The sequence below is a fragment of the Mustela lutreola genome, chromosome 1, assembly GCF_030435805.1.
Source record: "Mustela lutreola isolate mMusLut2 chromosome 1, mMusLut2.pri, whole genome shotgun sequence".
In the NCBI taxonomy this organism is placed as follows: domain Eukaryota; kingdom Metazoa; phylum Chordata; class Mammalia; order Carnivora; family Mustelidae; genus Mustela; species Mustela lutreola.
In genome coordinates this window covers 153,762,825-153,788,499 of record NC_081290.1, presented here as the reverse complement: position 1 = coordinate 153,788,499, position 25,675 = coordinate 153,762,825, and the positions used below count along the sequence as shown (strand labels likewise).

The 25,675-nt window shown below is 45.4% G+C and overlaps 1 protein-coding gene and 1 long non-coding RNA gene across 2 annotated transcripts in view; both read left to right on the top strand.

Annotated features, from left to right (window-relative positions):
- The window catches only part of LOC131833674 (uncharacterized), a 28,690-nt gene extending 4,553 nt beyond the window's left edge, over positions 1 to 24,137 (top strand). Inside the window, exons 2-3 of the long non-coding RNA XR_009354569.1 lie at positions 14,486 to 14,633; positions 23,949 to 24,137. This is a non-coding gene — a long non-coding RNA (uncharacterized LOC131833674). The remainder of the gene's footprint in view (positions 1 to 14,485; positions 14,634 to 23,948) is intronic.
- XKR6 (XK related 6) overlaps positions 1 to 25,675 on the top strand; it is a 299,975-nt gene that overhangs the window by 222,459 nt on the left and 51,841 nt on the right. The window lies entirely within an intron of this gene.

The window sequence follows — 25,675 nt, the reverse complement described above, 5'->3', positions numbered from 1 at the left end:
TTTATTTTTTATTTTTTAAAAGATTTTATTTATTTATTTGACAGAGATCACAAGTAGGCAGAGAGGCAGGCAGAGAGAGAGGAGGAAGCAGACTCCCTGCTGAGCAGAGAGCCCAATGCGGGGGCTCGATCCCAGGACCCTGGGATCATAACCTGAGCCGAAGGCAGAGGCTTTAACCCACTGAGCCCCCAGGGGCCCCTGATACTGTTTTTAAAATGGAAATATTTAAACTTTTTCCAAAGAAGAGAGGATAGCATCATTAAACCCTCAAGCACCCATGGCCCAGTGAAATTGGTTCTTGAGTAAAGACCTGAGAGAAATCAGGAGAAGGGCATGCAGATACTCATGAAAGAGTGTTCCAGATCCTTCAAAGGCCCTGGGCAGGAGCTTCACTAAATGTTTGAGGAGCAGCAAGGAGGCCATCTGGGCTGGATGGGGAAGATGAAGGGAGGGTGAGAGGAGAGGATGTCAGAGAAGAGGTCAGGGCCCAAACCATGACATGTCTTGAGAGCCATGGGAAGGACTTTGGGTTTCTTTTTTAGTCTCTGTGTTTTACATTAGAGCCTCAGACATTATTTATCTAATAGCTGAGAGTTTGTACCATTTTACCATCCTCCACTCTTTCCTCCCATCCCCCAGGCCCTGGCAACCACTATGCTACTCTGTTTCTATGAAGTTTATGTTTGTTTGATTGGTTGGTTTTAAGATTCCATATAAAAATGAGATCATATAGTGTTTGTCTTTGTCTGGCTTATTTCACTTAGCACAACACCCTCATTCTATCCATGTTGTCACAAAAGGTAGGATTTCATTTTTTTTTTTTTACCTCATGGCTGAATAATATTTCATTATATACACATACCATATTTTGCTGATCCATTTATTTATTGATGGATACTTAGGTTGTTTCCATAACTTGAATTTTGGGAGAAATGCTGCAATGAACATGAGGGTGCAGATTTCTCTTTGACACAGTGGTTTTATTTCCTTTGGATATATACCCAGAAATGAGATTACTGGAGCATATGGTAGCTCCATTTTTTAATTTTTTAAAGTAACCTCCATACCATTTTTTTAGTGGTTATACAGATCTACATTCCCACAACAGTGCACAAGGGTTTGTTTTTTTCCACAAAATCATTAACACTTACTTATCTCTTGTCTTCTCGGTGTACCCATTCTAACAGATATTAGATAACACCTCACTGTGGTTTTGATTTGTATTTCCCTTATGATGACTGATGCAGAGCATCATTTTATGTACCTATTGACCATTTGAATGTGTTCTTTGTAAAAATGTCTATTCAGTATCTCTGCCCATTTCTTAATTGGATTTTTTGCGGGATGAGTTACATGTGTTATTTGTATAGTTTGGATGTTAATCCTTTAACAGATATATGACTTGGAAGTAGTCTTCCCATTCTATAGCTTGTTTTTTAATTTGTGTTCCTATTAGCAGAAACAAGGACCTTGGAATTTGAAGTAAGGACTCTGGATTTTGATCTGAGTGAAATGGCAAGTCATTGCAGGTTTATTTTATTTTATTTTATTTTATTTTTTACTAACATATAATGTATTCCTGAGGAGAGAATAGACAGGATAATTTATAATTTAACAGGATCTCTCTGGTTGTAGTGAAGAATAGAGTGTGGGGACAAGGGTAGGAGATTTTCCTGCAAGGAACATTGATTGCGGGATATTGGATTAAGGTAGTCATATGAGGACTAGTGAGAAGTGGTTGAAATATGAATATATATTTGAAGACCTCAATTTATACTAATAGATTGGGTGTGAGGTATGAGAGAGAAGTTAAGGCTGACCAAGATTTTCGGTTGAACAGTGGAAGGATGGGTTTCCTAGTTTTCTCAACTGTAAATTGATGATAATGTTTCTTATCAATGGATTATTGAGAGTTTTGAATGAATTGATTAACTAGTGATGCCCTTTCAGACTTCTAGCACAGAAGGTACCTCTTTAGGATATAGTGTTATGGCACCCAACTGTTCAACCTATACATAGGTACATTTCGCTAATATTTTTGAGTTTCTTAAATACTTGTAGCTGTTTAAACATTACTTTCTTAATACATTGGTAATATTTACAGGTTACTATATATCATGTGCTCAGCTAAGCTCATTATATACATTTCATTTAATCCTTAAGACAAGCCTATGAAAAAGATCTTGGTATTCTTACTTTATAAATAAGAAAACTAAAGTTTAGTGAGATTAAAAGAAATGATGCTCTTGACCACTCAGCTGATACGTGATGGAACTGCAATTTAAACCAGCTGTTGTCTAATTCTAAGGCTTGTTCTTTTAACTGTTGACATTCTTACTGCCTCCATCTTCTGTTTGTTTGGGTTTTTTCCTCAAAAATGGCCAAGTCCCTCTCTTGCTGATCACAGAGTTCTACCACCTTTTTAAAAAAATTTTTTTTAATTTTTATTTATATTTTTAAATTTCTTTTCAGTGTTCCAGAATTCATTGTTTCTGCACCACACCCAGTGCTCCATGCAATATGTGCCCTCCATAATACCCACCACAGGCTCACCCAACCTCCCACTCCCTACCCCTCCCAAATTCTCGGTTTCTTTCTCAGAGGTCACAGTCTCTCATGGTTCATCTCCTTCTCCAATTTCCCCCAACTCACTTCTCCTCTCCATCTCCCCATGTCCTCTGTGTTATTCCTTATGCTCCACCTTTTTGTGGGATAAAATTCTTTGAAAACTTCTCCAGAGGACAAAGATCATAAAATACAAAGACAATGGTTGTTCATTTATCTTTAATATGAGTTTTAAAAATTTCCCCAATTGGTTGTCTTAATTTTATGATACCTTTTTTTCATGGAAAATTCATTTTAAAAAAAACCACCTTTAGAGGTCCTTTTTTTCTGGACATAATGTTGTATTTAGAAAGGCCATCTGAGTGATGAGATTATACAAATATTATCCTTTTGGCTTTCGAATCCTAATATAATTTCATTTTATGTCTAAATATTTGTTCAATCTGAAATTCATTTGCTATGTGTTGTGAAGTAGGTATCCCCTTTCCATTTTTCTGGAAGTCTAATGATCTGTGCCGCCATCGTTTATTGGATAATCTTCCCACTAACTGAAAATGCCACTTTTATTGCTTATTTTATTGCAGTGTGCTTTTCAGTCTATACCTGGCCTATCTTATTTATTCAGTAGACTTGTCTGTATCTGATGTGTCAGAACTACAGTGTTTTAATGATTACATAGCTTTGCAATATTTTTAGCATTTGTTAGTAGTCTTATTTTCTTCCCCCAAATTTCCTAAGTGTTCTTGTTTGTTTATTTTTCCACGTGAATTTGAGAATCAACTTATCTGGTCAAGCAAATAACTATTCTTATTTTTAGTGGGGTCACATTAAATTTACAGATTAACTTAGGGAGGATGTAAAATCCTTACCATATTTGAACTTCCCATCCAAGAACATAGGCTGTCTTTCCATTTATATAAGTCTTAGTAGAATTTTAATGTTTTCTTTGCACACATTTCTTGGTAAGTGTGTCCCTGTGTATTTTATCCTCCGTGTTACTATTACGTTGGGATTTGCTTTCATTTGCTGGGCATCTTCATTTGGAAAACTAATGATTTCTGCTTATTAATTCTGTACAATTACCTAGTTGGATTCCTTTACTTATTGGATGATTTGCTGGCATTTTCACCTGAAAATCATGACAATTTTACCTCCTCCTTTCCAATTAATAAGCTTCTTTGTTACTCTATCTCTAGTTGACAACTTTTTATACAAACATAAAAATTTATATTGCGGATCAACATTTTGAGGATACATCTTTGTGTTTCCCAAATAAACACAGCACAGACTTTTGAGTTGTGATGTGTGTGTGTGTGTGTGGGGTGCATGTGTACATGTATGCATGTAAGAATTTTATCATACTTTAAGGTAAAAACATGAGTTTTATTTTGATTGAGAATAGATGCTGAATTTTATGAAATGCCTTTTCAGTATCTATGGAGATGATCTTGTGATTTCTCTTTTGGTGCATTAATATGGAAAGTTATGTTAATAGATTTCTTAATACATCCCTGTGTTTGTGGAATACATGACTCATTTGTGTGAGAGGTGTCATTCTTCTACTGTGCTGCTGGATTCTCTTTGTTAATATTTTATTTAAAAACTTTTAATTATATTCCTAAGTTGGTCTACAGTTTTTATTTATGTTTCATCTTTTTGGGTTTTGGAAATTTTTTTCTGTGCTCTGGACAGTTCAGTTTCAATAGCATGGCAGTTGTCTGCTTGTCTCTATGTAAGGATTAGATAGAATTTTTCTGTAAATGCAGTTGGGCCCTGATTTTTTAAGGGATATCAGCTCTGTGACAAATTTTTTCTCTCTTTCCAGAGGTTGATTTGGGGAATTTGTACTTTTCTATTAAATGATTCACTTCATTCGCATTCATGGATCGAGTTGTATGATTTGCAAATAAGTCTTATATGATTCCTTTAATATCTTCTGTATCTGTGAATGTTTCTTACTTTGTGTATTTCTGTTTTCTTCCCTTCTTTTGTTGTTATGATAACAATTCATTCTGTTTTCCCCAAAAGAAGTGCCTTTTGAATTTATATATCAATTCTGCATTTAAAAATTTTTATCCATTAATTTTTTTGTATCAATATTAATTATTCCCTCTTATTTTTCTTGTGTTTATTTTATTACATTATTGTTCTCTCCAGATCCACCTCAGAGTTTACATTTGTACATTATTTACAAATTGCAGGATATATTCATATATGTTCTTTTATTAGATTGTTACAAAGTTATGCGGTAATTGGTTTATACCCCCATTTTACAGATTTTTTTAAAAGGCCTAGAGAAATTAAATGGCTTGCCTAAGGCCACAGATCTAGAGAGGAGCAGAGACAGGATCCCAGTCAGGCCCACCCACCCAGATGCTGTTCTCCCAGCATGCCCTTGGAAATGCAGCCACACGCCCCTGGATCTGCCACAGGCCTGCTCCCTCTGAATACTTTCCAGTCATTGTGCCAAACTCAGTCCTCTCTCAGCCATGTCATCATCTATATCCATTGCAGGTGAACTGTCCAAGATCACAGCATGGGGAGGCTTTAAGAAAAGCCAGGGGCTCTAATTCCAGCCACAAGTCAGTTTCTGATTCTTTATGACATTTGCTTCTAAAGCACTTCCTCTGAGCTTATAAAACTGACTCCAGAAAGATCTCTCCTGGGGTGTGGCCTCTTCACCAATGCTAACTTGACAGCAAACAGAACATTTTTCTTAGTTTGCCCTTTGTCACCACAGAGCCACTAAAATTCCTTCTCAGCCTTGGCTGTGGGTTAAACTAAGTGCAGGGGCCCACCCACAGAGTCATGGAGAGGCACAGATGTAGGAGAGGGGGTTTCATGTTCTGTTTCAGGGGTGGGACCTTCAGCAAGTCAGTATGCCTATCATTTTTTAATACATTATACTATGGCATCTTAAAGAAACCAGGACACATGGGAGAATTTCCCCAGATTGCCCGTTTTCTTGGAAATGATTTTCAATGGGGAGAAATCAAAGGGAACATGCAGTTCTTGCTATATCTTTTATTTATCTTTTCTTTGCTGCCATCTATTAATTTTGCCCCTTGCTTTTCACCTTTGAAACATCTGACTGGAAAGATGTCATAAAGAGGAGAGTTGAAATGTGTGGACTTCACTTAGGGCAGCCACCAAAGCTTCTGTGCTGACTGTAGCCCTAAGTGCACAATTGCTGGTTTGACCAGCACAAGCCTTACTTTGTACAGGCTTAGGAACTAGCCTTTTGAACCCTAAATTATCTTAATACAAGCCACGAACTTTCTCTAAACAATTAGGGTCTTGAATAAAAACACAATTCATGGATTTGCCCATTTTTCCATCCGCCATTATTTGGATTTGAGATTATGACATCTCTACATAATAATAGGTGATATTATTAACCACAGAAATGGTGGTCTTTCCACTGGCGAAAGAAGGAATAAGCAAAGAATGATGTAAGCTAGAGCACAAAGGATGAAACTTAGTGGTAAGGAAGAGATTGCTGGACACAAGTGTAGTCAGCTACGAGAAGAAGTTATAGAAGGAACCTGGGCCATGTCACTGCCTGAACATTTCGAAAAAAATTTTGCTAGACTTCATTATTTAGGAAGTATAGTTGATATTAAATTGGGAGATTTGTTCTAGATCTAGGCCAATAACTCTGTATAAGTTAGGGTTAAAAATTGTAGGCTATCTCTCCTCTTAAACTACTTCTATTCAACCATCTGCTGGTAGGGTTCAGCTAGACCTGGCCACTTCCTGAACACCATTCATCTCTTCCCAAAGCCTTGTTGTCCTCACTCTTGTCCCCCTCATATCTGATGTCTTACCAGACTTGCTGGCTCCAACTCTGAAACTTTTCGTTTCCTTGGCTCTTCACTGCTGTGCGTTGGTTCAGGCCATCCTGGGCTCCAGCTGAAATACTACCATGGATCCCAAACCATATGGACAACTGATAGAATTTATGCTGCCATGGGGGCTCAGAATAAGTTCACTCTCAGAAAATCTATTTGCTTCCTGTGAATGCACAGAAACCCACACCTGTGGGCATACAGGTCTGTGGGAGATGGCCATGCTATCTTTGTACAAATTTTGTGTGTATGTGTGTTGCTTTGCTTTTTTCTTATTCGGAGCCTACCTAACCGTGGGTAAATAGTAGCAGACAATGAAGGGTTTTGGGGGAGGGGGATGGGATGGGAATTTTAAAGTTTTATAAATATCTACATTTACCTGGTAGTTTTCTCTCCACAAAGTTACTTTTGCTGTCTTTTTGCTACAACAATTTATGGGGTCTTACTGCTACCCCAAAGTGTCACTCTCTCTAATCCCTCTAGCCCCTAGTTCACTGGTCACAATCTGTATGAGAGAGGTAGAGAGAGAGAGAAAGAGAGAGAGAGAATCAGTCACAACCCATACAACACCACTTGAGTACCTGTTGTGTATCAGGCACCTTTTCAGTGTTTAGGACCCAGCAATGAATAAGATGGATGAGAACACCTGTCCTGAGTGTGGTCCTTCCTACACATAAGCCAGGAAGATCAATCCCCTGTAAAATATATTTGAGTAGCTCCCTGTAACCCATGGGATCTGGTGCCAACTGTCTCCACCTGGAATCAGGGTCCTCCTCCTTTGGACTGCAGAAGATCTTGGCAACTCTTCTCTGTCCCTTTCCACTTTCAGTCCTAGCCAACTGCCCCTCCCCAACCTCCTGTGCACTCCCGCGTCTGTGGGCTGCTACCCCTGCCTCGACTACCCCCAAAGGAGTGAAGAGTGCCACCTTTGGAGCCCAGCCGAGGGAGCCTTTCCGAGACCCCTACCACCTCCGGCCTCGCGCCCTGTGCTCCTGGCTTGCCCAAGACATCTCATTGTGGCCACGGATGATGATACCTCCTGGACAAAACTCTGAACCCACTTCCCAACTAAGTCTCCAGCTTTGCATTTTTGTGTCCAGACCTGCACTTTCAATCAGTGTTAGCAAAACCCTATCCAGTCAGGTTAGCCAGAATCCCCACCCTCAGGATCAAATCAATCCCCTTGCCTGAACCAGCCCCCAGGTGAGATCGGCTCACACTGGCCTGCCTTTAACGAGAATCCTTGTAGGTCAGTTTCACCACAGTCCCTACCCTCATGCCCCCTCTTAGCAACTTTCTATTTACTGATCTCCCTCCCTGCCCCTTGGCTATAAATCCCCATTTTTTAAAATATATATTTGGAATCGAGCCTTGTTTTCGTTTCAAGCCTCTTTCTCCTATTGCAATAGTTCCTGAATAAAATCTGTGTCTACCTTTAACTACTATCCAGATCTGGATTCCTTTGGCACCCCCTGCATGTCTGTCTCAGATGAGGAGTTCCCTGGAACAGAGTTTGGCCTCAAGGTCCAGGTGGGTGAGGTTGGGTCATGGCTGACTATAGCAGTAGGCTTCGGTCAGGTGGGTGAAACTTTCTGTGGGCCCTTTTCTTAGGGTCATTGCAAAGGTCCTTATAAGCCTCCAAAATATCAAGAGGGGCAGGTTTTCTAGCCTTTGGCAAGACCTTGCCTTCCATGTCTGCACACCAGCTCACCATCCTGTACCTCCTCTTCCCAAAGTGCACAGGCTTTGGTCAGAGCCCAGAGGGGAGCCTGCAGGAGGCCGAGACAACTAGACATCACCAGTTCTAGCTGCCCTGTGTGATCACAAGGGACCTGCAAATATGTGACTTCATGTGGCCCCATGAGAAAACTGGGACAGAGGCAAGGTGTCCACTTCACTGGAATGGCCTCAGATAAGTGAAGAGATTTTCCAACATTGCCATATTGCCATCTTGTTTGCCTGGGTGGCTAGAGGGATAGGAACCTTTTTAAAGGATCTGGCTAGAGAAAAGACTGTCAGAGGGGTTGCATCTGATGTGATGATGTTGCTGCCTCATCTCCTTGGGAGTTGGCCTGGGTTCCAGATGGCTCCCCTGGGGAATCTGGATCATGTCGGCTGCTGGGCGGCACTGAATAGGCCCAGGGCCACCAGGATCTCTGTGCTGGTGGAACCAAGCATCTGCTTGCTTCCTTATGTTTCTGTGAATAAAAAGGAGCATTAGCTAGTTTTTCCATGTGTTATTTCTGCAAATGCATATTGAACACCACTGGGCCCTGCAGGAGTTGGGGAACAAGTGAGTGGGCTACAACCCTTCAAGGAACCTTCCTCACAAGAGAAAGACGGTTGGGAAGAGTCAGAAATGCCACCAGAACCTCAAAGAACCTGCAGAGGGGGCAAGTTCTTTTCCAGCTGAGATTCAGAAAAACTACAGAAAGGATGCTGGAGACAGTGGCTGAGGCTGAGTGTGAACACCTTTGTCAAAACAAAGAAAGGGGGAAGGCCAGGGACAGAACTGGGGCATGAAGGGAAAGAGGAACCACATTTCCTTCTGTGTTAGAGTCAGAGGCAAATACTGGATCTAGTACAGCTGGCGAACAGGGTGTCTTGGGGTGTCTCTCTGCGTAAGAGTCCCCAACAAAAAGCTCAAGTGATAAAATACACCTATTTTCTATTAAATCAGTCTTTAATAAATTGTCCTTCCCCATACCACATCATATGCATTATTTAATTTGTTTGAGATGGAGTGCATTTTGCAGGCTGCATAAATCCATGGAAATTTATTAAGTCTTGACAGGAGTTATTGAATGTTATATTAAGTTTTTCAAATTGGCAAATGTTGGATGGCTTAAAAATTATTAATTAATGCATAACATTAAATACCAATAAATTGCATGGTGTATTTATGAACTATCTTTGAGGCTCATTAAATATGCATATGAGGCAATAAATCTATTCTCTTCTATAAATCTATTCCGAATCATGGCGAGTTATGGTTTAGGTGGTAGTGGGGGAGAGGTCTAGACTATCACTGCATGTCACTGAGACTCCAGGTGGTGTACAGGAAAGAGGGGGCAGTCCCCTTCCACTTCCATCACTCTGGCTAACAGAATGGGAAGGAAGCTCAACCCTTCCCATTCTGGGAAGGTGGACCCTTTAGGTTTCAGACATGGGATCAAAAGAGACAAAATATGGAAGTTGGAGCGATGCAGGTGAAAATTTCTACTCTGAACACCCATGTCTTGAAGTCTTCACCCCATCACCACGAATGGCCAAAACAACAGCTGCCATTAGTTGACTGCTCTGACAGCACTTTTCAAAAATTAGCCCACGTGATCCTTACACAAATTTGGGAGGTGAAACAGGATTATCCCCAATCACAGAGGTTAAGTGCCTTGCTTAAGTTACTCATTCCAAAGCACCACCTCGTTTCATGACCCTATGCTTCCTCCATCCCAGGACTGGCCTCAATTACAGAACCTGAGAGACAGAGGGACTTTAGCCCTCCTACCTTCTCTGAGAGTGGTGACAAAAGCCACAATTAATGGGAGCGCCCAGACCGAGCTGTTCTGGTTTTCAAAAGCTATCGGTGCGTCTTTACTGATGTCTGTGTCATTCCACTTGTTACAGAGCTGGAGTCACACCCAGGGTTGTCACCTGTCTCATCCAGGTGATAATTTTCCAGTGATAGGGGACTCACTACCTTCCAAGGCCTACTGACACACTACTTGGATTGTTGGAAATTCTCTTGTTTCTTTCTTTTATTCCCCAAGTTTTATGAGGTGTAATGGACATACAGTACATATAAGTTTAGCCTGTCCAGCATAATGATTTGACTTACATATATTGTGAAATGATCACTACTGTTAAGTTTAGCTAACAGCCATCATCTTATATAGATACAAAAAAAAAGAAAAAGAAAAAGAAAAAAATAATTCTTCTTATAATGGGGACTCTGAGGATCAACTCTCTTAACACTCTTCTCTGTATCATACTACAGTAGTAGCTCTAGTCATCCTTTGGTGCATGACATCCTGAACTCTTATCTTGTAAGTAGAAGTTTGTGCCTTTGGTTACTTTCATCAAATTCCCCCTCCCCTTGCTTCACCTCTGTTAACCAAAAGTTACCATCTCCTTTTCTATGGGTTAGGGTTTTTGTTTAGTTTTGTTTTGTTTTTCAGATTTCACACATACAATATTTGTCTTTCTCTATCTGACTTAAGGTAACGCTCTCAAGGTCCATCTGTGTTTTAGCAAGTGGTAGGATTTCCTCATTTTGGAATGATAATCCAGACAGAATGTCAAATGGAATAATATTCCATTTGCAATGGCTGAATAATATTCAAGCATGTGAGTGAGTGTGTGTGTGTGTGTGTGTGTGAAATATCACAACTTCTTTAGCCATCGATGGACAGCCAGTTGTTTCCATGTCTTGGCTATTGTAAATAATGCTGTCATGAGCATGGGGTGCAGATATCTCTTTTACTTTAGTGTTTTCATTTCTTCTAGAAATATGCAGAAGTGGAATGGTTGGAACATATGGTAGTTCTATTTTTAATTTTTTGAGGAATCTCTACATCGTGTTTCTTTAGCTGTACCTTGGATGAGATAATCTGTCATTTTTCACACGTTCTCCAGATGGCCACCAGAGGACAGTGTGGTTGGGGTGGGGGGGTGGCAAGGACACTAATGAGATCAGGAACCAAGTGCTCCACTCCTGAACACCTGCTTGCTCTCAGGCAGTTAAATTTCCCTGGATTCCATGTTAGAACAATGAGGATGCAAACCTGGGCAACCTCTGTGGTGCCAGCCAGCTTTGGGAGGCTTCAAGGCTGCTCCTACTGGGAACTTCGATGACATGAGGTCTCATGGGGGAAGTAAGAGGTCCCAGGCATGAGCTCAGAAAACCTTCTTAGCTTTGCAATCTTGGGCATATCACTTTGAAGTTTGTTTCTTTTAGGGAGCTATCCTTGGAGCTTGGAAGTCATTCAACCTGTTGTGGCTCAGGCCTCAGTAAGGTGGGAGAGTGAATGAGACAAGCAAGCGGGGAAATGAGCTGCCTCGGGGTCTGCAAGGTCAGGCACTGATGGTGCACGTGCTCAGTCATGTCCATGTCCTGTCCTGGTTCAAGTGGGTCCTCAAGTAAATGGGTGCTCAGGCAGCCTGCTTTCAATGAGGCCACATCCTTTGCGGAGGAATTGATTGTTAATTTGTTACAAAATTGTCCTGGGCAGTCTACTCTTGAGTAGGCTGATTTAGGAACAAGGATGCCAAGGAGCCACTTCAATGGCTTTGTGGTGTGCATTGATTCAACAAACATTTATTGAGCCTTCTTCTGTGCCAGGCACTAGAATAGAGAAAGGAAGAAGACTTGATCTCTGCCCTCTTGTTCTTCTTAGACTGTGGAATTAGCATTTTTGAAGGTAGGCTGGCTCTCTTTTCCATCCTCATGTGCCCACCGTTTGGCACCTAGCAGACACCCAATAGTCGTTTATGAGATGGACAAATGCAAGAAGGCTGCCCACAAGCAGCTGGGAGTCCAATGGGCTGCAATTCACAGAAGTCACTCTACTGTGACTAGGTGGGATGCAGAGGCAGCATGAGCTGGTTGTCCCCGTTCATGAGTCCCTGACCTACAAGTAAGGACTGGACCAGCTGCTGTTTGAGGTTCCCTGGGTCTCTGGGAATCATGTGTTCTCTCCAACAACTTCCCATTCCTGGAGCCTCCCTGCTATTGGAGAGAAGGAAGACCCTGGCCCTTGGCTGGACCTGTTTATTCTTCTGTAAGTTCAATCGATAAGTACATATGTTTTTCCACTCATGACCTCATAAATCCTCCCATGATGCAGGGGACAAGTTTTGATACTATCATGTTTCCAATGAAGGGGATTCGCAGACTGAGTTTGGTCCATGCGGTAGAGCAGGGACTCAAACCCAAGGCTCTGCTGGAGAATGTGGTAGAGGCAGCTTAGGCCTGAACTGAAACCATTGGACGTGTTGCCAGCTCCTGGCCTGCCCATCTCTGTGCTAGGGTTGGAGTGCTGGTCTCCTGAGTCTCTGGACACTGCTTCTGCTGGAGGCTCTATCTCCACTTACTTGAAAACCTCCTGGAACTGATTCTTCACCTTTTTTTCCAGCCCACAGAGGAACCACACAGATCAGCAAGAGCACATGTGTTGCTGGCGTGGGCCTGAGCAGAGATATAATTTTCCCTCTTTCAGTCCTGTGCCCAGAGTGGGCTGGTGGGCGAGGGCATGAGAACACTCCCGCAGAGGGAAAGTGCCGCCGTTCTGGCCCACTCAGATGACAAAGGTTTGAAACACGTTGCTTAGCTGGGGTTTGCTTTTCATTGCAACTTTATTTGAACCTGACTTTTCAGAGAGCTCAGGGATTGTGCCAGAGTAGCTTTTATTCGTGGGCAGCAGTCCGCTTCGACGCTGTGCTATGTTCTTTGCTGGGAGAAGTGGTTCAGTGAGTAGGAGGTGGGGAGCAGCTGGGGTCGTGTCTGCCACACCCCCTCCCACAGCACTGTCAGCCAGGACAGCAGAGGGGCTGTTTGCTGGCCTGTAGCTCCTGGCCCAAATGCTGGCACCTTGAAGGTGGTTCAGCAGGTCACTTGTAGAGAAGATACTGAGGCTGAGAGAGGCTAAGCCACACCCCAAATCACATGCCAGCAGGTGGCATAGTTTGTAGGTGACTGCTTTCTCCCCGTGCCCTCACATGACCTTCTCAAGTGTGTGTTCCTGGATGGAGAGAGAATCTTTGTCTCTTGGTAAGGTCATTAAGCCCATCATGGGGCCTACCCTCATGATAGCATCTGGATCTAGTCACATCTCAATACCCCCACCCCAAAATATCACCACACGGGGAGCTAGGGCTTCAGCACATGAATCTGGGGAGACACAAGCATTGTCATCCTTCTGCCCATGAACCCCGGTATGATAACATTGAGTTCTGTGTTCTTTCCTCTGCCACTTGCCACATATGGAGCCTTTTTCTATGAAGCAGCTCTTGGAAAAGAAATAGAATTTCACTGGGTAATATTTCTCAGCAAGAGGGAAAAGGGAAGAATGAGGATAAGATGACATGGTTTTCTAGGCATCTCAGATGGTAACCCACTACTCACCTGCCATCTGCTCCCCTACCAAAGCTGGGCTGGGGATGAAATTAAAAAGTAACTTCCTGCAAAATGACCTAGACCAGGATGTGGCTGAGCTGTCCCATGATTAGGGTCTATGGTCAAAGTTAGGGTTGGGGTGGAGAACCGTTGCCGCTCCTGGGGCCATTATTACCTGCCTTCCCATGAGCTGGTGGTCCTAACTCTCTGATACCATGGACTATTTTGAAAAGGACTTCAGTGAGGATCTGGCAGCATTGGTCCCACTTTGTTATGGGGACAAGATGCTCACCTCTCTGTCAATCCATCTTCCCGTCAGTAAAATACCCTCCAGTCAGGCTTTGCTCATCCCACACTTCTAAAGAAAGGTGTTTCACTCTGATTCCTGGCTTACATATTAAAACTAGAAGTATATAGCACAATGTTCTCTGAGGACTAACATAGCAGAGTCTGCTGCCATCTGTTGAGATCCAACTGGCTGCCAGACACCTACTGAGGTGCCTACTCCTCCTTCCCACATCCCACAGAGGCAACTGGGATATGATGAAAAGGATTGTTGGGCAGTTGGAAAGATAGGTGTTCCATTCTGGCTTTCTCATGCACTTCCTGTGTGGCGTTAAGTAAATGGCATGACCTCTCTGAGCTTCAACTTCCTACCTATGAACAAGAATTAGAAGAAGAAAAAGAGAAAGAGGAGGAGGAGGAGGAAGAAGAGGAAGAAGGAGAAAAATCTTCAGAAAAATCAGACACCATTTGGAAGTCATTTAGTCACAGTACCAACAAAGTAGGCCCTCAAGAAATATCAGTAGCCTGTGCCTTTCTTGGGTCTCAGCTTTCTCATCTGTGAAGCAGGGATAGAATAGGTTTTAGAGGGCAGTTGGGAGGATAGAATGAAAGAATATGTGAAAAGTCTGGTGCCTTGAGGCTCAGCTAATGTCACTCCTTCTTTCCTTCACAGACCGGAGCTGGCAGCCATGAAACTAAGCTTAGTGAACCCTTTGCTTTCCAGGCAATGGGCATTTTGAAGACTGCCTTGGGAGGAGTGGCCAGTGTGGCATCTTTCTTTACCACATTCATTTTGTTGTGCTTGGTGACTTTCAACTAAGGTACTGAGACATCTATGACAGTTAGTGATGGGTTACTTTAAATTCTTAGCTTATAACATGGGTCAAGTTCATTCTTTCAAAATGGGTGTTCCATCAATTCCTATTAATTAAAACACTAGTCCTGTGATGCATGGTGTTCTCAGGGAACACTCCTGAATGATGTATAGGAATGCCCTACTGGTCCAGAAGAACCAAATCTTAAGTCTTTTCTATCAGACACATTCCCAAGAAATGGGAGAGAGCAAAACTCTTACTGAGTGGCTTACTGAATGAAACCTTACAAACTCCATACACAAAGATGTATGAATATTACTTCCAGAGGCATGCCAGTGTCTCCCTTGGGACCTGTGGTGTGTAACTCTTGGTATAGTTCTTTTTAAAGTGTGTGTGTGTGTGTGTGTGTGTGTGTGTGTGAGAGAGAGAGAGAGAGAGAGAAAATACACATAAGGCAAAACTTACCTAGAGACCCCCTAGGCAGGAGTCTAAGGCTGAGCCCTTGACCTAACTTGAGTTCAGCCCTCAGTGAAAGGGACAGGTGGCACTTCTGTTTCCCCTCAATGGCCCTTCATACATCAAGAGTGCTATTAAGTGCTTGTCTGCTTGAACTGCAGGGTTCCTCTGGTCTTTCATAATGACCCCATCTAGCCATTAATTCTGCTGTTGCTCTTCTCCTTGAGCTTTACTGCACATTCCCTATTTCCTCTAATGCTGTGAGTTCTGGCCAGGGATGCCTGCATGTGGTTAGGGGCCCTCATTTCTCTTGTTCTGCTCCATGCATAGGGAGACCTTTCACCTATTAATTTATATAATCTAACCCATCGTCTTTAATTAAATTTGTTCCTGAACAGTCCTTTTCACTGAGTTTCTTTGGATATGGCTAGGTAACATCTCCAGCCAGGCCCAACTTGGTTTGAGAACACTGGACCGTGATTTCTTTTTTTCTTTTTTTTTTAATTTATTTTTTATTTTCAGCATAACAGTATTCATTATTTTTGCCCCACACCCAGTGCTCCATGCAATCCGTGCCCTCTATAATACCCACCACCTGGTTCCCCCAACCTCCCACCCCCCCCCCCGCCCCTTCAGCCTCTTTGGAGAACAGTGTGGAGATTCCTCAAGAAATTAAAAATAGAACTTCCCTATGACCCTGCCATTGTACTACTGGGTATTTACCCCAAAGATACAGATGTCGTGAAAAGAAGGGCCATCTGGATCGTGATTTCTTAAGAGTCTGACAGCTTCCAAGAACCAGCAGTTCACGAGTGTTACTGAGATGTTCATGGTCAAGGCATCCATGCTGGAATTTCCCACAGTGACACATGGGACCAGCTGCCTCAGGAACCCTGGGCTGCTTGTGAAAATACGGATTTTGAGGTCGAAGCCCCCACCTAGGACATAAGAATTTCTAAAGGTGGTTTCGGAGAATTGGGATTTTTGTCAGGGACCCCGAGGGTGTGATTCTGGCATATTCAAGGTTGACACCTGCTGCTCGAACCTCCTAAGGAAATTTCTAAAAGCTTCAGACATTTTGTGCTCCCTTTTTACTTTCAATTTCAACCTGTAGGTGGAAAACGGGCCTTCATGTCACTAATCAGGTTTAAAGTTAAAAAGTAAAGGATAGCACTTTCCACTGTGGGGAGGAGAAATTGCGGGGGTGGGCGTGTGGCGTCCCCAGGTCCTGGAGTCCCCCTCTTTCATCTCCATACCATTCCTCCTATTCTCTTTCCCACTGTCCCCCTGCTTTCTTATCCTCTTGCTTCTCCATCTCCTCTTTCTTCCCCCTGATCAATGTGTCAGGGCATGTCCAGGCAGGAAAACAGCGAGCACCGTCAAGCTGGTAGGTCAGGGAGAATTTAATAAAGATGTTGGACAGAATATAGGCAGAATGATGAGACCTGGTGCGGCATCCTGGAACCAGGAACAATAGGGAGCTGTTAACACCCTGAGCCCTCAGTGGGTGAGGGGTGACAGCGATTGCTGTGGTCCAGAGTGAGCTATGCAATGAGGACCACCCACAGGAGTTGGGTTGGGAACACAGCCCCCAAGTGGGCTCCCTCCTTGTCCTTGACTTCCTGCTCTTGGTCCTGCTGACTAAACCCAACCAGAAAAGGGGAAGGGAGCCCATGGACAGATGTAGCCCCCAGGTGCACACAATTCGGAGAGGATCTACAGGCCAAATGGAAGATTCTAGTGCCAGGGGAATGGAAGGAAATTTGTAGTTTCAGTTATTGATTGATTGATTGATTGATTGATTTTTACTTATCAATTTAAATGATAGGCTTCCTGCTTAATTTTAAATGGGCAGGTTGTGTCTAGTCTTTGAGTACATTGTTGCCTTTGGCTGTCAGGAAGAAAGTGGAGAACCAGGGAATCCCCAGAAGGAGAGAACTCAAGGGTAAACCAGTTTGCAAAGCTGGGAAGGGAGAAGTGACTCCCACCCTCTTGAGCACTGGATCCCAGGGTGACAAAGCCTGGATACAGACCAGTCCAAGGGCCTCTGGGAAGGAGCAGGGTACTGCAGGGACCCCCATCCACACTGCCCATCCCCTCTCCCACGAAATATATGAAAGGATGGCTCTCCGAGAAGGTCTGAAGTGCAGGTGTTCTCCATCTCTGTTCTGATTGGCAGGGATAAGCGTTCTTGGGGCTGTGCTCTGAGCAGGGGTGTCCACTGTCTGGGCACCCTCAGGGTCAGGTCTCTGATCTCCAGTGCTTGTCCAGCTAGAGACTTAGACGTTGCCCCAATCCAACAGGAGCATAGGAGCCTTCTGGAAAAGGGAGACAGGGCCGAAACCCTACATTTGCCCCTTTGTGCCGAACCAGTGCTGTCCTTCTTCCTTGCTGAGCTGAGAGGCAGCTCAGAGTTCACTGCCTCTCCTACCTCATCTGGGCCCATCTCACTTCCTATGGGTACAGTCTCATTCCCAGTTCATGGCCAGGACCTCTCCAGCCTTAGCCCATTGCTCCAGGCCAGCACCCCTTGCTCCCTTTCCTCTGCCCTGGCACTGGTCCACACTGGCCACCTAGCTTTGGCACCTCCAAGTTGACCAAGGCACTCAGGCTCCAGGCTCAACTGGAGCGTTAGACCAAAGGGGAGCCAGGCAATTTAGAAAGGCTGAAGAGTTGGCACTGAGGACTCTCTGGGAAGCTAGAAGCTTTCCTACACAAATTATGAAGACACAGTTCTTGTGTTATCTCCTTGATCTCCTAACAACCACATGAGTGGTGCACTGTTCCTAATTCATGTAGTAAACCTATTTTACAGATCAGTAAACTGAGCCTCGAAGACCATGAATGCCTTGTTCATAGGTCCTACTGTGTCAGTAGGGGCAGGAGACATCTCTAGATCAATGGAACTTAGATTCGATTGTGCATGACAACCACTGGGAGATTGCATCGAAATGGAAATTCTGGGTCAGCAGATGTAGAACCTGAGCTTCTGCATTTCCAGCCAGCTCCTGGGTGAGACCACACCTGCGGAGTGGAGCTCCAGACCAGAGGTTCTCAGTCTTCAGCACCTTATCTTTACCAGGGGAGCTCCAAACATGAGGGAGGCCCCAGCAGAGATCAGAGAGCAGTTGAGTGCTCAGGGGATTCTAATAGGTAGCAAAGCTTCAAGCACCGCTGCCTCGGGCCAGTGCTCCTCAAACTTGAGGGTGCAGCAACGTCCCTTGGAGGTCTTGCTAAAATGCAGATTTCAAGACCCTGCCCCCAGGAAATCTGTTTGGAAGCTCTGAGTGCTGGGCCTGAGAATTTGCATTCCTACAAATGTCCGTGTGCTACTGACACTGCCTGTACAGCACCATCCTTCTGGTGGCCAGGCCATATTGACCCATGATCTCAAAGCTGGTATGGGACCAGCGGCAGCAACATCTTTTGGGAACTTGTCAGAAATGCAAATTCTTGGGCCCTGCCCCAGAAGCGCTGCATCAGAGACTCTGTGGGGGGTGGGGGCGGGCCATATGTGTTTTAGCAAACACTTTCCCCAACCCAGGTGATTCTGATGCACTCTGAAATTGGAGAGCCCCCACTATTGACTGTTTGGCATCACTGCACCTGAAAAAGATTCCAACTCAGTCTCCTTGGGCCCAGGTTGGTGGGGGAGCTTGGTGCCCTTGAGGAAACCCAGTATTTGGGACATTGGAGAGCATTCTTTGGTTCCCGTGGAACGGGGCAGGGGCGCCTGCTGGGCAGGAGCCAGTACAACGAGGAAGTCGGAAGTGCCTTTACTCGGCAGATGCCTCACAAGCTTCTCTCCACTGCGTGAACTGTCGGAAGCAAGAACATCTGTTAAATCCTTCTCACTTTCGCGTTTTGTGCAGAGTTAAGAGTTAAATTGCCAAATCCTGTCAGACAGCCGTCTGTTGCCCAGGCAACACCCTGCAGCTGTTGGAAAGAGAGAGAGAGTGCTTTTAGGCATCAAGCCCTTCACCCCTCCCACCCTCCAAGTCTCAAGTGAGCTGTTTGCTGTCTTGGTTTTCCTTCTGGAAAGAGAGTAATCTGGAACTGCTCCCCCAGGGCCCCTGAGTGCCAGAGATTACCACGTAAAATGACCGGAAAGCCAGAGCGTCGCCATATTCTTGTATTTCTTCCACCTGCGTTCTCGCAGCCAGCTGCTTTCTGTGCACCAGGCACTGTGCTAGGCGGCAGCCGGAAACAGCAAGGCAGAGGGATAGCTGCCTCCAGGCCACTCTGCATGTAGGTTTGTCTGTGGAGCTTCAGAGCGTTCAGGGGACCAGTGGAGCGTGGCCTTCCATTATAGCTCTGTTCTCTCTGTAGTGAGCAGATCAGGGGCATCCGCCTAATCCAGAGCTGTGCTCACCAGGTAGTGCCCACTAGCTGGCAGCCCTTGGGCAGCCCCTTCAAAGAAGAGGAGAGGGTAGGAGATCTAGAACAGTTTGGTCCCTAATAGAAGAGGGTTGGAAAAAGTTGTGCAAGGTGTTGTGGACTGCAGGTGTTGCAGGATCCTGGAAAGGCCACGGACACTGAGTCAGAAGGCGGTGCCAAGACTGGCAGTCATGTGCAGGTGAAAGGCTTTAGAGAATGCTGCTGACATTATCCCAGGATCATGCCCTTGGCATCAGGAGCAGGGCTGACAGTTCCCAAGCTGCCATTACTGGAGAAACTAAGAAAATAATGGGCCTCTGTGCTGACAGGGGCCAGATCCAGGATAGGCAGGGAACACCTTGCGAGTATAGGTCATGGTGACAGGCAGGTGCAGATTGCTGGGAGACTTCTGGGGGCAATTACAAGGATTTCCTTTTATGTTTGAGACTAAGACGATGTTGCCTGAATGCCTTATGATGGTGGGGGTGTCGTTTCTCCTGATTAAAATTCCCAGGAGCTGTGACTCCACCTGTTCCCAACAAACTGGGCTGAGCTTGGGGTGTAGTGTGTCATGACTGTTCTCATGTGGGGAATCTGGGGCCTTGCAACTGGGAGCCATTGCTCCCTCTGTGTTTTCAAACCAGGTCTGAGCTCCAGCCCTGAGTTAGGCTCAGTTTTGGCAAGACAGGCCCTGAGGGGTTCAATGCACGTCAGTCTAGCAGAGCTGAGAAGAGGAAGCCCCAGGAGGCTATGGGGGTGCAGGGTTTATAGAATCAACCACTTATTTCTCCCACAACTAATTTTCCATGCAAGGTGTCCCCTGGGATACATAGAGGCTGTGAGAAGCCTCTACCCTGGGGAGGCAGGTTGGGGGAATAAATGCAACCAGGACCCCCAGAAGAAGGTTCTTGGAATTCACAGACCCCTAGTGGTACCTTAAGGGCTTGGAGCACCTTCCAATCTGTGGACTCTGATGGCTGGCGATGCCCCACCCCAGGTACCCGTCTGGACACATTGAGCGCTTCCATTATCACCAATGAATGTCAGCCTCTGACATTCGTGGGTGGGAGTATGCAGGAGACAGTGTAATCCTAGTATCTATTGAATCTTTTTTTAAAGATTTTATTTACTTATTTGAGAGAGACAGAGACAGAGACAGTGACAGAGATAGTGACAGAGAGCACATGGGAGCACAAGCTGGGAGGAGAGGGAGAAGCAGGCCCCCCGCTGAGCAGGGAGCCTGATACGGAACTCGATCCCAGGACCCTGGGATCATGACCTGAGCCGAAGGCAGCGGCTTAACCCACTGAGCCACCCAGGCAGCACCCCGTTTTTTAAAGATGTTATTCTATTGAATCATTTTTCTATGCCCTTCACTGTGCTAGATGGCCTACACTATCCTCACAGCTACCTTCTGTGGTGGGGCTTACGCCACCCATTTTAGAGACATGGAAACGAAGGTCTAGACAGAGGTTCACTAACTTGCCCAGGGACACACGGCTATGACCAGAGATTTGGACCCAGGACTGACCCCACATTCATGTTCTGCCCACTTTATTCGTTGACTCAATGAATGAAGGGCTTATGAAGGGCCCACTCTGTGCTGGACTCTATCGTAGGCCCTGGGGATTCACACTGAGCAAAAATCCTTGCCCTCGAGACATGATCAAGAAGCAGTGTAAAATAAAGGAAAACAGCGTAAAATAGTTGAGATAATAAAAGTGGCTTGGGGAAAACTAAAGTAAAAAGGGGGGAGGGGAAGCATTCAGCAGTGGTGGTGGGGAAGGACATTGCTCTTCTAAGCAGGGTGGCCATGAGGCACCTTGGTGTCTCAGTCAGTTAAGCATCTGCCTTTAAATCAGGTCATGATCCCAGGGTCCTGGGATTGAGTCCCATGTTGGGTTCTGTGCTCAGCGGGGAGTCTGCTTCTCTCCCTCTCCCTCTGCCCCCCACCCCGCCCCATGCATATGCTCTCTCTCTGTCTCAGATAAGTAGATAAAATCTTAAAAAATAAATAAATAAACAAACAGGGCGGACATGAAAGACCTTGCTGAGAAACAGACTCAAGAAAAGAGTCATGTGCATCTCTAGGGAAAGAACATTCCAGGTGGAGGAAACAGGTCATGCAAAGACCCTGAGGCAGGTACAGGTCTGAAATGGCTGAGGACCACCTGCATGGCTGGAGCCAAGTGAGGGAGGGGGAGGGGAGGTAAGGTCAGGGAGGGAACTGTGACTCTGAGTGAGCAGGTGGCCGCTGGAGGGGCTAAGCAGAGTAGTGCTGGCTGTATGGGGTATTCAGACTGTGGGAGCCCATGGTGGTTGTAGAGGACTACTGAGGATGCTCAAGATCAAAGAAAAGTGGATACATGGAAATTCTGACAGGGGCCCAAACTGAGATTGTCAGTAGCTTCAAAAACAGATGAACCAGGATATAAGCCTAAAACATGGAGCAGAGGAGGTAGGAGACATTGAACCTAATCCCCCTCCCAAGTTCCAAAGATGCAAAACACGAAAAAGAAGCAAAAATACACTTGTACCTTTTAGACAGAATTCTCCTGGGACCACAGCCCCAGAAAGAGGCAGTCAAGTCTTTCTGTCTCTAGGAGCGCCAGGGCTTGTCCCTCTTGGGGTTCACTGCAGCCAGACTCCAAGCCCTGCAGTGGCAAATCAGGCCTCAGGTTAGGGCCTCAGAAGCACAGCATGATTCCAGCTCCCGCAGCTGGTTCCGGGACTGAGCTGTATTATGCCATTTACTAGCCCCACCATTAGAGATAATATTATGCTCTGGAAAAAGGCATTTAAGCCTACTTGTATTTTGCATTTTTTACCTCTTAAAAAAGATTGAAAATAAGTCCCCTCTGTGCTCTCAGGAGGCACTCCTCCCCACTCCGGCACCCTTGAGAAAGTCGTGATTAGGCCGAGACTTCCTTCACTGTACCTTAAGGAACAGGGTGCAGTGAGATCAACATTTTAAGGGAGAAGCTTAATGCTCTCCTTCTGAATAAACAGTGTAACTTTTACTCTAAAGAAGGTGGTGTATAATTAGACATGCATTTGTGTTTGATGAATGCAAAATGGCCCCTTTTTATTGTCCATGGAATAAGAATGATTCTTGGGGCTCCTTACATGGTGAAAGGTTCTGGCCCTGCTCACTGGCGTTTTCTCTCTCTGATGACATCCCTGTCATACAGGATTACAGTGGAGTTGTGGGGAAACAAAGTGACCTTGGCCCTATGATTGAAAGGTAAAAAGAGGGGCGCCAGCGTAGCTCAGTCAGTTAAGCCTCTGACTCTTGGTTTGGGCTCAGGTCATGATCTCAGGGTTGTAAGATCCACCCCCAGTTGGGACTCTGTGCTCAGTGCGGAGTCTGCCTGAGATTCTCCCTCTGCCCCTCCCACTCGTGCTTTCTCTCTTTCTCTTGAAAACAAATTAATAAATCTTAAAGTAAAATAAAATAAAAGGTAAAAAGGAGCAAATCGGAGTGTACATTTCTGAATTCTGACATTCTGGGCACTGGTTACCTCCCTCTGGGACCCACGTGCAGTTTTGCAAGGATGATGCTGACGGGAAGCTCAAGCCAGGTATGGCCTCCATCTGGGTGGGTCCACGTAAATGAGATTATGCCCGAAGGGACAATCTTGACTTTCTCTTGGATTCCTGCCTTCCATCCTTCATCAGATGTTCATGCGTCTTGCTCCGAGTGCCAAACCTATGTCTACATGCTGCCTTACAATGAGCCCCCTCCCCAATTTCTGTTTCTGCCTCCAGCTCATAGCTAGTAAGTGATGAAGTATGCAACTTCCTGTCTAAGAGCCATTCTGTATCACCGACTTCTCTCCACCTCACGGCTCCCACCGTTATCCAAACCCTCACCCTCTCTTGTCTGGAATATTGCCAGTAGCCAATTGGCTACCCCGTGGTCTCCTAGCTTCCCTACTTGGTGGCACACAAAAGCCAGCATGGTCTTCTTAATTGGTAAATTGGACCGTGCCACTTCACTGTTTCAATCTCATCAGTGCTTTCCATGTGTAGGAAAAACCCAACTTATAAGGGCTCCTGGGCTTACCTCAGCTTTTCTCTCCAACTTTGTATTATGTCACTGGTGCCCTGTTCACAGTGCCTCAGCTCTCCTGACCTTCCCCACCGTACCAGATCTGCATCCTTCTTTCTGCCCTGAGTGTGCTCACCCTAGATCTCTGCATGGCTGGCTCCTAGCCATTCGGTTCTCAGGACAAATGTCCCTTCCTTAGGGAGAACTCCCTGGCTCGCCAGTCTAGCCTGGCCGTGCATGACCATTCCCTACCCTGTCACCCTGGTTTTGCTTTCCTGCTAGCGCTGCTGGGTGGTAGTTTACATGTTTCTCTCTTGCCCATCTCTAGAATGCCAACTGTACCCCAAGCTCCTAGAACAATTCCAACCACAAAATACGTCTGTAGTGGTATTTCTTCTCCTTCTTTTTTTTAAAGATGCATTTATTTATTTTCGCAGAGGGAGAGAATCTGAAGCTGAACCAGGAGCCGGATGCAGACCTCAATCCCATGACCCATGAGATCATGACCTGAGCCAGAGGCTTAACTGACTGAGCCACCTAGGCTCCCCTGCTTTTAAGTAGTGTATTTCTTGAGGGACTGAATGGATGAGTAGGGGAGGCAGTTAGACAATAAATGAAAATTGGAGCCTTGGGAAATTGAGGAAGCTGGTTTTGGTGTCAGACTGGGTTTCCGGCTCTGTGTCCTCAGACAAATCCTCTTATATTTTTGAGCCTCTGTTTCCTTATCTGTAAGTTAGAACAAACCTCCCTTGCTGGACTGTGTTGGGAATCAAATAAGTTAACAATGCAGGAGCGCCTTACCCACAGTGGAAATGTGGTGAGTTTTCATTTTCTTTCTCTCCAGTGGAGACACAGGGTTATTACCTAATCAGAGGAAAGACCTCAGGTCTCACTTTAGTCAGGTTCTATCCTGCCTTAGGAGAACTCAGGCCTCCTTTCTCCCAGGGTTGAGGCTCGAATGCTGCCTGGTATTCATGGGTGAACAGGCTCAAGCTTTCCCTTGACATCCGGGGCGGGGGGGAGCCTATACTGAGCCAACCTGCCTGGGAAAAGACCTCTGTGCATTCCTGAGGCAGTCTGGACCCTGAGGGCAGTTTGAAGACAGGACCAGGACTAGTGGGAGTCAGGCAAGGCGCTGGGGCACAAATGAGAGGAGACTGTCACTTGCAGGGTTGGGGAAGCACAGGTTAAGCCTCTGAGAGTGAGTGTCACCTAAAACTCTGTACTCTGTGCTCTCATGGCTTCCCCCTAGTCCTTCCCTGATCATGGCAGCTCATGTTTGGAAGGGACACTAAGAAGCACTTCCCACCCATTCCTGGATTGCTCCCAGAGCCATAGGAGCACAGAACAAAGGGGCCAAAAGAGTATTCAGCTGCATATCTGGTTGATTCCTCTTCCTCTTCTTCCTGTCTTTTCTGATATGGGGTGTTATAGAGTGAATGCTTGTGTCCCTGCTCCCCCAAATTCATGTGTTGAAGTCCCATGTGGCTGTATTTGGAGATGAGGCTTTAGGAGGTAGTTAGCGTTAGTTACCTTTAGGAGGTAGTTATGGAGGGTGGGGCCCCTATCATGAAACTGTGTCGCTATAGAAGAAGAAGAAGCCAGAGCTCTCTCTCTCTCCACCTTGTGAGGACACAGAGAGAAGGTCCCCATCTGTAAGCCAGAAAGTGGGTTGTCACCAAGATCTGAATCTGCCAGTGCCTTCGTCTTGGACTTCCAGCCTCCAGGAAGACATTTATGAGACCTAAGTCTGTGATTTAAGCTGTCAGGTCTACTGTATTTTGTTATAGCATTTGGAGCTGACCAGAACACTGGGCAAAACCAGTTTCCCTAGACCATCTACCCTTTGCTCCTTCTTATCTGCCCCCACCATCTGGGGCCTCAGAGAACAAGTATAGCCCCTTTCTATGTGGCAGCAGAGGGAGCCTATCCCTCTTGCATTTCTGTGGTCTCCACACCAAGCTCACTTGGGAGAAGGGAAAGGGAATTATTAGAAAGGGCCCTTGGCTGACCTGAAGAGGAGGGAAAACCATGCAAACTAGCATTATCCCTATGTGAGCCCATGTCCAGGGAGCTACAAAGCAAACAGATGCCCAGGATGACTGAGGAGAGGTGGTCAGAACTCAGGACACCAGCACCCCATTTCTGGCTGCAGGAGCCCTGG